This window comes from Oncorhynchus mykiss, chromosome Y (assembly GCF_013265735.2).
Source record: "Oncorhynchus mykiss isolate Arlee chromosome Y, USDA_OmykA_1.1, whole genome shotgun sequence".
Classification (NCBI taxonomy): Eukaryota; Metazoa; Chordata; class Actinopteri; order Salmoniformes; family Salmonidae; genus Oncorhynchus; species Oncorhynchus mykiss.
This window is the reverse complement of record NC_048593.1, coordinates 5,773,939-5,783,380: the sequence shown is the minus strand read 5'-3', so window position 1 is coordinate 5,783,380 and position 9,442 is coordinate 5,773,939. Positions and strand designations below refer to the sequence as shown.

General features: G+C 46.1%; 1 non-coding gene across 1 annotated transcript; it reads left to right on the top strand.

Moving 5' to 3' along the window:
- Positions 1 to 352: 352 nt before the first annotated feature.
- On the top strand, positions 353 to 424 carry trnaa-cgc. Its single transcript has one exon. It is a non-coding gene; the product is annotated as a tRNA-Ala (tRNA).
- The last annotated feature ends 9,018 nt before the right edge of the window (positions 425 to 9,442 follow it).

Here is a 9,442-nt window from a genome sequence, read left to right as displayed (position 1 = left end):
CTTGTACTTGTTAAAAATCACTAGCTTTCCTCATTCAGATACATCATCATCTGCTCATCTATCACTCCAGTGTTAATTTGCTAAATTGTAAATACTTTGCTACTATGGCCTATTTATTGCCTTACCTCCATTTGCACGCACTGTATATAGACTTTCTTTTTTTTCTTCTATTGTGTTATTGACTGTACGCTTGTTTATTCCATCTGTAACTCTGTGTTGTTGTTTGTGTTGCGCTGCTTTGCTTTATCTTGGCCAGGTCGCAGTTGAATATGAAAACTTGTTCTCAACTAGCTTACCTGGTTAATTATAGGTGAAATAAAAAAAAAAGAAACATTTTTTTATTTCCCAGAAAGGGGATGTAGCTCAGTGGTAGAGTGCATGCTTCGCATGGATGAGGTCCTGGGTTCAATCCCCAGCTTCTCCATTGAAATTTTTGCAATGGCCCATCTCCTACTTTCCAGAATGTTGAAATTCTCAGCAGGAAACAGAGATGTGCTAAATAATTTGCTCTTGTAATCTGAAGAACGTGCGTTCAATCCCTGTTCGTACATTTATGGAACAGAAGTGGCATGGTTGCCAATGTAACAGGGTTATATTGGTGATTCCCCTTGCCACTTTATTGTTAAGCCAATGGGTTTTTGGTTTGAGTTTGTTATGCCTTCACCTACTCAACATGGCATCTTATTGGCTGGTTTGCGTAGCTTGCTTACGAGGGGGGATGTTCCAGTTAGAATCGTCCCAGTGAACAAGCACCAAACCAGCGGTAAGTTGTTGGTTGCAAAGCACTGTACATCAAAAGTTATTTTTACACTCTCAAGTGATGATTTAAATGTACAATTTATATCAAATTGTTTGTAAATGTTATTCGAACATCACACATAAGATGCAGCGTTTTTTTAGAATATTTGTTGTGCATTTTGTTGTAGAGAATTCCCGCCAGTATTAGCTAGCAACTTACTGTGTCTGGTGGGGGGTTCATATATTTTGTACAGTGTGTGAGTGCAGAGTTGGAGGGTGAGACGTGCATTGCATGACGTGCAATTTTGTGTCGTTCTTATCAGGTACATTGTTAAAGATATTATATTGTATATTGTAATTGTATTATTTTGGTAACTAGCCCAGTGAACAAGCACCAAACCAGCGAATAAAGCTACATGACTGGTGCTACATGTTGGAGTTCCGTGTCGATGACTGATTGTACACAACGCAAGACGAGTACTGTTACAGTGGTGCCGTGACCGTTCTTCTGGATCAGATCATCCTTCACTGGATTTCCATCTCAGAACTTCGCCGTTCTGAGATGTAGCTGGCCACGCACGCTCTCAGTGCCCCAAGGCCACAGCTCTGAGCACAGCTGGTGGAGTCCCTACAGTAATCACTGCTCAGCTTCCGGAAAACTAGTAGGCCTGCATGTAGAAGGGGAGAGTGTTGGGCCTTTTGTAGAGTCCCCATCAGTGAGAGCTGTTGATTTGGAGTCTGTATATAAAAGTGTTTGTGACGAAATGGAGACTGAGAAGAGTATCATAATGCAGAACACACAGAGACTTACCCCGTATGATGATTTATTCTATGCCAAGGTGTTAATAGGAGGAGAAGTAGAAGTGAGAGCTATGCTTGACAGTGGATCCATGGCTTGTACCTTGAGCTCTAGGGTCTTACCTGAGCTGTTGCATGCAGGAGTGTTGAAAAGTCCATCATTGAGTCCTACAGAGGTAGTCTTGGTTGGTTGTGGTGGGTTGAAGACGAGGCCTTTGGGAGTATGTGAGCTGGAGATGGAGGTGTACGGATGTAGAGTTGCTGTGCCTACACTGGTGGTGGAAGGCCAGAGTGATGACCTCATCTTGGGCAGCAATCTCCTAAAGCACTTGATTCGCCACCTGAAGACGGATGGTGATCTCTGGAAGAGGGTTTATACTCCTGTGTGTGACGGGGGTGAGGAGAGCAAGCTAATCGATATGATGGCTAATGGCTAATGTGGAGAGACAGTGAAGTACCTGACAAAGTTGGAACTGTGAGACTAAAAGGGGCTGTGACTCTAGAGCCTATGCAGGAGCACTTAGTCTGGGGCAGACTACGAAACACTCAGAATCTATCAGCTGGCAGTGCTGTTGTCATTGAGCCCAGCAGTTCAAGGTCAACACCAAGGTCAATACTGGTAGGGAGGACAGTAGCTCTATTGCGGGGGGATGGGTGGCTCCCTGTTAGAGTGATAAACCCTTCTCAGAAGACAGTGACATTGAGACGTAACGCCACTTTAGCCGATGTCTTTCCTTGCATGGCTCTAGAGGACTTTGACTGTTCGTGTGTGAATGATGATTCATCAGCAGCTTTCCAGCAGCAAGTGCAGAGAATGGCTGATATACTCACTGACTGCCAAGATGACTTGACACTGACTGACGGTTCCAGCCAACTTCACGATACTGACGGACCTGACAGTTCAAGCGATCCTGAGGTCTTACGTGACTTAGGTTTGACTGATATTGATGTCTCCTCCTGTCAAGCGTCTCCTGCTGGTAAGAAGAAACTCATCCAGCTCATAGCTGAGTACCAGTCTATTTTTTCCAGGCACAAGTTGGATTGTGGAAAAGCTTCCGGATGTCTTCACCGCATTCAACTGAGTGATGAGAAACCCTTTCGGATGCCCTACCGACGCCTTTCACCAAATAATTATGAGAAGGTCAAACAAGCATTGAATGAGATGGAAGAACGTGATATCATAAGGAAGTCAAGTAGTGAGTTCGCCTCTCCCCTTGTCCTTGTATGGAAGAAGTCTGGAGACCTGAGACTCTGTACTGATTTTCGTTTGCTCAATGCTCGCACCATCAAAGACGCCCACCCACTCCCTCACCAGGCTGACGCGCTGGCTGCGTTAGGTGGAAATGCCTTTTTCTCGACAATGGACCTCACCTCTGGCTACTACAATGTGGAAGTGCATGAGGATGACCGGAGATTCACAGCTTTTACGTCGCCATTTGGATTGTACGAATACAATCGAATGCCACAGGGGTTATGTAATAGTCCGGCAACCTTTATGAGGATGATGCTAAACATCTTTGGGGATCAGAACTTTCTTAGCCTGCTGTGTTACCTTGACGATGTCTTGGTCTATGCGCCCACTGAAGATCTGGCTATACAGTGCCTGGAAATGGTTTTTGAGCGTCTCAAGGCTCACAACCTGAAGTTGGCGCCAAAAAAATGTAACTTTCTGCAGAGGTCTGTGAAGTTTCTGGGGCATATCATTAGTGCGGATGGTGTAGCTACAGACCCTGAGAAGGTGAGGGCCATTACAGGAGTAACAGAAGCTGATCTGATGAAAGATGGCACTGACATTCCATCTCAGAAGAAATTGAGGTCATTCCTTGGGATGGTGGTGTATTATCAACAGTTCATTGAAGATTGCTTGACCATTGCAAAGCCTCTCTTTGGATTGACTACTGGACACAAGGCTCCACGCTGGAAAAAGAAGCGAAGCTCACCTGTCAGGAAGTTGACGGCTGCCGACTGGACAACAGAATGCAGACAGGCCTTATTCCAGCTAAAGCAAGCCTTACTGGACCAGGTTTTGTTGGCCCACCCCAACTTCGAAAAACCATTTCTACTCTCGGTGGATGCATCCAGCAATGGCTTAGGTGCTGTGCTATCTCAGGTGCAGGAACCGGGAACTACAGCGAGACCTATAGCCTTCGCGAGCAAGTCCCTCAGTTATGCACAGTCAAGGTATCCTGCGCACAGGCTCGAGTTCTTTGCCATGAAATGGGCTATCTGTGACAAGTTCCACCACTGGCTACGGGGAAAGCAGTTCACGGTATGGACGGATAATAATCCCTTGACATACATTCTGACCAAAGCAAAGCTTGATGCTTGTGAACAGAGATGGGTCGCCAAGCTGGCACCGTACGAGTTTGACATCAAGTACATCCCTGGAAAAATAAATGTTGTTGCAGATGCTTTGAGCAGAGAGCCCTTCGTACGACCCAGTGCACTCCATCGCCTGACAAGGGTACCGTACGAGACCTTACTAGCTGAAGCCGACGCTGTGCGCCCAGACAGAGTGCAAGATGTGTTTCGCTGGTCCAGCCACCCCTTTGACAAAGCCTCTGACTCCAACGAAGTGGTCATTAGCTGTCAGGCTACTGTTGACCCCCCATCTGGTGCTTTATCAAGACATGAAGTTGCAGCTGTTCTTCATTCACACAGGTGCTGGGTGGGGGAAGTGGGCTCACATGCACTGCTGTTGCCACAGCTCCCACAGGCTGTTATGCCATCAGAGCAGACCGATGTCAATGTTCTGCCACACGACCTACTGATGAGTAAGCAGCGTGATGACAACGTGATCAGCAAAGTCATCTTCTTTGTGGAGAGGGGGAGAAGACCATCCCGGAGAGAGCGTGCCCATGAGAGTGTTGAGGTTTTGTGTCTTCTCAGAAGTTGGGACAAGTTGACCATGAAGATGGGTGTACTGTATCGTGTTTCGAAGAATGTGGTTACAAAGAGGAAAATGTATCTGTATGTGGTTCCAGCCTCCATGAAAGCAATGGTGTTGAAGGGTGTCCATGATGAAGCGGGCCACCAGGGCCAACAGAGAACAGTCTACCTGACAAGACAGAGGTTATTCTGGCATGGCCTGGAGAGGGAGGTAAAAGCTTATGTGAAGTGCTGCAGGAGATGCGTGGTGAGCAAGACTCCTGATCCGGAAGCAAGAGCTCCTCTTGAGAGCATAATAACAACTGAGCCTCTTGAACTAGTGTGCATAGACTTCTGGTCTGCAGAAGATTCTTCAAACAAATCCTTGGATGTGCTCGTTGTTACTGACCACTTTACCAAATTGGCTCATGCCTTCTTGTGTCCGAACCAGTCTGCTAAGTCAGTAGCTCATCAGTTGTGGAACAACTATTTCTGTGTCTATGGGATGCCTCGACGTATACACTCAGACCAGGGAGCCAACTTTGAGAGCGCTTTAATAGACGAACTGTTGAGTGTTGCAGGCGTTCAGAAGTCTCACACCACGCCGTACCATCCGATGGGGAACGGGTCCTGCGAAAGGATGAATAGGACTTTGGGAAATATGATCCGGGCCCTGCCAACGAGAGCAAAGCACAGATGGCCTCAGGCGCTGAAGTCCCTTACGTTTGCATACAATTGTACAATCCACGAGACCACAGGCTTTGCCCCTTTCCTGCTAATGTTTGGGAGGACGCCAAGACTGCCTGTTGACATAGTCTTTGGCTCTGTCATAGAGAACCCAGAAGTTGTCGACTATGACCAGTTTGTTCAGTCTTTGAGGAGAGATCTGAAAGAAGCCATGAATGCAGCACAGGCATCTGCAGCGAAGCAGTTGAAGAGGCATGCTGACCTTTATGACAGAAGAGTCAGAGGAGCACCAGTGGAGATTGGGGATCGAGTATTGCTGGCTAACAAGGGGGAGCGGGGAAAGCGGAAGCTCGCTGACCGTTGGGAGGATACTGTCTACCTTGTCACTGGATTGAATGCTGACAGTCACACTTTTAAGATTCAGAACAGCTCCACTGGACGGGAGAAGACGGTACATTGCAACCTGATAATGCCAGTCAACTTTCTTCCTCTTCCCCATGCTGCTGTTGAGGATGGAACAGACATGTCTGGATTAACAGAGTCTGAGGACATGAATGACAGCCTTGTGGTCTCAGCTGCCATGGACACTGCAGTGGATGATGGTGCTGAGTACAGAACCAGAGTGTGGGTGTCAGAGTTGTCTTCTGAAGGAACAGGTGACACAAGCTTGGAGGGTGATGTGCGATCCTTGGATGCTCAGGATATTCCACCTTTGGATTCCGTGGATGATATACTGCGGCTGGAAGGTCTGCCTCGATCAGAGAGTCTTCAAGAATCTGACCGAGACTGTAACAGTGTAGTGAGTGAGCTAATTGACCAGTCTGCTTACGATATCTGTACTGACCTACCAAACGCGGACCATTCCTTACCTGATCAGTTACGTACTGACTGTGTTGACGGACACACTATTGCAACAGTACACAACACTGTTACCCCTTATACAGTTGAAGGTAGTCGGGGTCATATTAGGTCAAGGGCAGGAAGGCTATTTAAACCAGTGTCAAGACTGATTGAGATTATGAATCAGCAGAAAGTTAGCTCTTGAAGGTTAAATATGTGAATAGAGGGGCAATGGTATTGACATCTTTTATTTGTTTTGCTTTTACATCATTGTGACCATGATTAGAGGTTGCAGGATGGTAATGTGACGGATATGATAAAGTCTCTTATGGTGGTTTATTTTATTACTTGGATGTTTTAAAGTCACAGAGTGTACTTAACATGTGACAGGCATGTTTACCTATGAGGGCTAAGGGGTTTGATCAACCGCTTTTCACTCTAATTCTCAAGGAGAATAGTCTAATGACTGGAATATTTAGTGACTGATTTAAAGCAGGGTCTGCATCCTTGATATACACAGCTCTATTAGGTAGTTTATATTTATATATTTTTTTCTTCTCTGGATTATTCTGTACATATGTTGAGTGTCTCTGTATCTGGTATATTTGCACAGTGCCGTTTTGTATTTTTTGTTATTTTTCTTGGCAAGTGGAATTCAGTAGGGGGGAGTGTAACAGGGTTATATTGGTGATTCCCCTTGCCACTTTATTGTTAAGCCAATGGGTTTTTGGTTTGAGTTTGTTTTGCCTTCACCTACTCAACATGGCATCTTATTGGCTGGTTTGCGAAGCTTGCTTACGAGGGGGGATGTTCCAGTTAGAATCGTCCCAGTGAACAAGCACCAAACCAGCGGTAAGTTGTTGGTTGCAAAGCACTGTACATCAAAAGTTATTTTTACACTCTCAAGTGATGATTTAAATGTACAATTTATATCAAATTGTTTGTAAATGTTATTCGAACATCACACATAAGATGCAGCGTTTTTTTAGAATATTTGTTGTGCATTTTGTTGTAGAGAATTCCTGCCAGTATTAGCTAGCAACTTACTGTGTCTGGTGGGGGGTTCATATATTTTGTACAGTGCGTGAGTGCAGAGTTGGAGGGTGAGACGTGCATTGCATGACGTGCAATTTTGTGTCGTTCTTATCAGGTACATTGTTAAAGATATTATATTGTATATTGTAATTGTATTATTTTGGTAACTAGCCCAGTGAACAAGCACCAAACCAGCGAATAAAGCTACATGACTGGTGCTACATGTTGGAGTTCCGTGTCGATGACTGATTGTACACAACGCAAGACGAGTACTGTTACAGTGGTGCCGTGACCGTTCTTCTGGATCAGATCATCCTTCACTGGATTTCCATCTCAGAACTTCGCCGTTCTGAGATGTAGCTGGCCACGCACGCTCTCAGTGCCCCAAGGCCACAGCTCTGAGCACAGCTGGTGGAGTCCCTACAGTAATCACTGCTCAGCTTCCGGAAAACTAGTAGGCCTGCATGTAGAAGGGGAGAGTGTTGGGCCTTTTGTAGAGTCCCCATCAGTGAGAGCTGTTGATTTGGAGTCTGTATATAAAAGTGTTTGTGACGAAATGGAGACTGAGAAGAGTATCATAATGCAGAACACACAGAGACTTACCCCGTATGATGATTTATTCTATGCCAAGGTGTTAATAGGAGGAGAAGTAGAAGTGAGAGCTATGCTTGACAGTGGATCCATGGCTTGTACCTTGAGCTCTAGGGTCTTACCTGAGCTGTTGCATGCAGGAGTGTTGAAAAGTCCATCATTGAGTCCTACAGAGGTAGTCTTGGTTGGTTGTGGTGGGTTGAAGACGAGGCCTTTGGGAGTATGTGAGCTGGAGATGGAGGTGTACGGATGTAGAGTTGCTGTGCCTACACTGGTGGTGGAAGGCCAGAGTGATGACCTCATCTTGGGCAGCAATCTCCTAAAGCACTTGATTCGCCACCTGAAGACGGATGGTGATCTCTGGAAGAGGGTTTATACTCCTGTGTGTGACGGGGGTGAGGAGAGCAAGCTAATCGATATGATGGCTAATGGCTAATGTGGAGAGACAGTGAAGTACCTGACAAAGTTGGAACTGTGAGACTAAAAGGGGCTGTGACTCTAGAGCCTATGCAGGAGCACTTAGTCTGGGGCAGACTACGAAACACTCAGAATCTATCAGCTGGCAGTGCTGTTGTCATTGAGCCCAGCAGTTCAAGGTCAACACCAAGGTCAATACTGGTAGGGAGGACAGTAGCTCTATTGCGGGGGGATGGGTGGCTCCCTGTTAGAGTGATAAACCCTTCTCAGAAGACAGTGACATTGAGACGTAACGCCACTTTAGCCGATGTCTTTCCTTGCATGGCTCTAGAGGACTTTGACTGTTCGTGTGTGAATGATGATTCATCAGCAGCTTTCCAGCAGCAAGTGCAGAGAATGGCTGATATACTCACTGACTGCCAAGATGACTTGACACTGACTGACGGTTCCAGCCAACTTCACGATACTGACGGACCTGACAGTTCAAGCGATCCTGAGGTCTTACGTGACTTAGGTTTGACTGATATTGATGTCTCCTCCTGTCAAGCGTCTCCTGCTGGTAAGAAGAAACTCATCCAGCTCATAGCTGAGTACCAGTCTATTTTTTCCAGGCACAAGTTGGATTGTGGAAAAGCTTCCGGATGTCTTCACCGCATTCAACTGAGTGATGAGAAACCCTTTCGGATGCCCTACCGACGCCTTTCACCAAATAATTATGAGAAGGTCAAACAAGCATTGAATGAGATGGAAGAACGTGATATCATAAGGAAGTCAAGTAGTGAGTTCGCCTCTCCCCTTGTCCTTGTATGGAAGAAGTCTGGAGACCTGAGACTCTGTACTGATTTTCGTTTGCTCAATGCTCGCACCATCAAAGACGCCCACCCACTCCCTCACCAGGCTGACGCGCTGGCTGCGTTAGGTGGAAATGCCTTTTTCTCGACAATGGACCTCACCTCTGGCTACTACAATGTGGAAGTGCATGAGGATGACCGGAGATTCACAGCTTTTACGTCGCCATTTGGATTGTACGAATACAATCGAATGCCACAGGGGTTATGTAATAGTCCGGCAACCTTTATGAGGATGATGCTAAACATCTTTGGGGATCAGAACTTTCTTAGCCTGCTGTGTTACCTTGACGATGTCTTGGTCTATGCGCCCACTGAAGATCTGGCTATACAGTGCCTGGAAATGGTTTTTGAGCGTCTCAAGGCTCACAACCTGAAGTTGGCGCCAAAAAAATGTAACTTTCTGCAGAGGTCTGTGAAGTTTCTGGGGCATATCATTAGTGCGGATGGTGTAGCTACAGACCCTGAGAAGGTGAGGGCCATTACAGGAGTAACAGAAGCTGATCTGATGAAAGATGGCACTGACATTCCATCTCAGAAGAAATTGAGGTCATTCCTTGGGATGGTGGTGTATTATCAACAGTTCATTGAAGATTGCTTGACCATTGCAAAGCCTCTCT